This window comes from Artibeus jamaicensis, unplaced genomic scaffold, assembly GCF_021234435.1.
Source record: "Artibeus jamaicensis isolate MK-2021 breed Jamaican fruit bat unplaced genomic scaffold, CSHL_Jam_final contig_384, whole genome shotgun sequence".
Taxonomy (NCBI): domain Eukaryota; kingdom Metazoa; phylum Chordata; class Mammalia; order Chiroptera; family Phyllostomidae; genus Artibeus; species Artibeus jamaicensis.
The window spans coordinates 16,141,716-16,145,338 of record NW_026521810.1 but is presented as its reverse complement, the minus strand read 5'-3'; the positions used below and the strand labels follow the sequence as shown (position 1 = coordinate 16,145,338).

Below are 3,623 nucleotides of genomic sequence, written 5' to 3'. Positions count from 1 at the left end.
ATTATACTTTGGTTTATTTTTGTAAGGGTTTTTACTTTAAAAATATTTATAAGCTGTAATAAATTCACAATTTGTATGAATTATTTTTGTCTGAAACTAAAGGTCAGCAGTTGGGAAATTCTTCAGTGGAACCATGACCATAGCAGAGAGACATTTTTCTCTTCCAAGGCTCTTAGAAAAGTATAAATTATAAATTACACAAAGTTACTAAACCAAAAGGACAAAACCTAGTAAGAACTGTTGAATTAATCTTATTAATTGTTAGGCATGTTTACAAACATATGGCAGTGCCTATCAGCAAGAATAAAAAGTTCAAAATTAATATTTGTCTCAACCTCTAAATCCAACTGGATAAAAAATAACTTTGTGCATCTATTTGGAGTTATACTGTTGAAATTTCAACAAGCGGTCCTAAATTACCAGGGTGGTACTTCAGAGTTTGTGATAACAGTGCTGTTAAAGGTCTCCAAAACTTAGATAACATTTTCTGAGAGGATTATAGAATGTAATAAAAAAATTTAACTTACATTACTATAAATCTAATATTAATACAATTTTAATTTCAAAAAAATTTAATCTTATGAAATAACATAATAAAATAATTTTTGAACATTTGGTATGTTATGAAATGTTTGCATAAGAACATTGGGATTACTCATGTAAAATAAGATATGTTTAATATGAGAGCTATTATTGTCCCCATTGTATTAAAATATTTCAGAGAATATCAGACTTTGAAAAGATATTACTGATACTTAAATTAATATTTGTATTTTAATAATTAGAGCACCTAGTATAAAAAAGAACAGTTTTTTACAATTTCACACAGCTCTTAGGGGCCAATTTGGCTGACTCAAGAACAATAGATGTTTGATCCTAGTTTAATACACAGGATTTATAAAATCACAGCTTTCTGGATGTCATTTGTGAAGTCATATATCAAAAGTAGATGAAAGTGAGATAGAATATAGTCTTGATTAGAGCACAAATGGAACAAAAAATCTCAGGGCACCTCAAAATTTTTCATTGCAAAAAGTGTGGTATATGCATTTTAAGCGAGGAATATTGGTAATAATGCTTTAGATCAAAGTACTCATACTTAAATGACTAAGATGAATAAACATTCTCTTCATTTTACATTTAAAGTTTTTCTATATGTAAGAGGATTGGTAGAAGGCAAAGAGTGTCCCAGTGCAGATGAAGAAAAGATCAGAGACTGATTTCCCAGAATGTGTGCAGCTAGGATAGGTGTGTGTGGCTTTGACTAAAATGAAAATTCACCACAAAAAGAAATTGCATCAGAAATCTATCTGGCCGATGGCAAGGGCACGGGTGAGGGTATCAGTGGCAGCAGTGGTGTGCTCTGCTGTGTGTGGTGTTCAGCAAGGAAGATGCCATCATCCTGAGCAGATGGCCTCAGGTGCAGGAGCTAAAAACTTTTCCCTCTTCCTCTCTACGTTCTTTGGCTGGTCTAATAATTAAATTAACATAGGGCAGATTAACAGGAGAAAAATAAATTTCATATGTAGGGGAACCCCATAAAAATATGAAATGTACACCATTCTGATCTAAGAAGGAGGCAGTGGTCTGGAACTTCAAAGGGAAGAAAGAAAATCCACAGAGAGTTGAGAAGAGCCATGTGGATAAGTCTTTCCAATATAAAACATTATCTCTGGTGAAAGCTCCCTTTTTTTTACAGGCCACCTACCTACATTATTTCAGACAGGTATGGGGAAGGTAAAAAGCTGTTGCTGAGTATTCCGGACCTGACTGTCTTTAGCTATAAGCAGTCTGCATGTCACAGTGGCACATTCTGGGTGGCATGTTCTGCCCCTCCTCAATGTCACATTGAGGCTATGGATTCTACAGCTACCCTACACTTCCATGAGCCATTCTACAGCCTTTGTCTCTGTCAGCCATATTGGGTTTGGGGGCACAAACATAACAGCCATGATGAGTTCAGGGGTATTTCAGTTCAAACAATCCATATATGTAACAACTCTGTAATTCCCAATAATCTTACTGGCTTTTAAATACTTTTAGATTATAACATAAGCCTTTAAATATCTTAATAACTATAAAAACACATATATGGGTTATCACTTCTTCTTATCCAAGCATCACATTTTTGTCAAAGATTTCTAATTACTGTCCTCTTTGAGCCTATTTAGCATAATATTATGCCTTTACATACAAAATAGTTTCTACTTTAAGAAACTGGAGCTGGAGGAAATAAATGAGATCTATATCATACAATACTTCAATTTAACTATGTAAATTTCTCAGTATGCAATTACACTATATATTTTAAAAGGTGGCCAATAATTTCATTTGGTCTACTCATCACGTGCAGTGAGCAATATAATGGCTGGTATTAGCTTTCTTCCTTGTTTAAGAATCATTCAGTCTTTATAATCTGTCCCTGTTTTCCCATTGTATCAAATCAGCGCAGTTGCTGTCTCCTTTTTTTTTAGCATTTTCTGTTTGTCTTTCATTGACCTGTGACCCAACTCCAAGGAGTATAACATATGTATAAAAACAGATTTCTATTTATTTTTAAGTGTTAAAAAACATTAAAGTGCTTGCTTTGGCAGCACATATACTAAAATTGGAACAATACAGAGAAGATTGTCAGGGCCCCTATGCACGGATGACAAGCAAATTCATGAAGCGTTCCATATTTTTTGACCAAGTGGGATTCATCCCAGGGATGCAAGAATGGTTCAATATTCACAAATCAGAAAATGTAATACATCACATGAACAAAAGCAAAGACAAAATCACATGATCATATCAATAGATGCATAAAAAGCATTTGATAAGTTACAACACCCATTTATGATAAAAACACTCAGCAAAATGGGAATAGACAGAGCATTCCTCAACATAATAAAGGCCATATATGAGAGACCTACAGCCAACACCATACTCAATGGACAAAAACTAAAAGCTTTTTCACTAAGATCATGAACAAGACAAGGTTGTCTACTTTCACCCCTTCTATTCAATACTATTGAAAATTTTAGCTACAGCAATCAGACAAGAAAAGGAAATAAAAGGCATCCAAATCAGAAAGGAGGAAACAAAACTGTCATTGTTTGCAGATGACATGATAGTGTACATGGAAAATTCTATAGATTCCACCAAAAAATACTCTACCTAATAAATGAATTTGGCAAAACAGCAGGATACAAACTCAATATGTAAAAATCAAAGGCATTTTTGTATACCAACAATGAAACAGAAGAAGCAGAAATCAAGAAAAAAATCCCATTTGATATAGCAAAAAGAAAAATAAAATACCTAGGAATAAACCTAATCAAGGAGGTGAAAGACCTGTATGCAGAAAACTACACAACCCTGAAGAAATAAATCAATGAAGACACAAACAAATGGAAATATGTATCTTGTTCATGGATTGGAAGAATTAACATCATCAGAATGTCCATACTACCCAAAGCGATTTACAGATTCAATACAATACCTATTAAAGTACCAATGGCATATTTCAGAGACATAGAACAAATACTTCAAAAATTTATATGGAACCATAAACGACCCTGAATAGCTGCTACAGTTTTGAGAAAGAAGAGCAAAGGAGGAGGGATCACAAGCCCTGATAC

General features: G+C 33.6%; 1 non-coding gene across 1 annotated transcript; it reads left to right on the top strand.

The window, feature by feature from the left end:
- The first annotated feature begins 2,578 nt into the window (after nt 1-2,578).
- LOC119049215 (U6 spliceosomal RNA) lies at nt 2,579-2,685 on the top strand. The gene has a single exon (XR_005082481.2). It is a non-coding gene; the product is annotated as a U6 spliceosomal RNA (small nuclear RNA).
- The last annotated feature ends 938 nt before the right edge of the window (nt 2,686-3,623 follow it).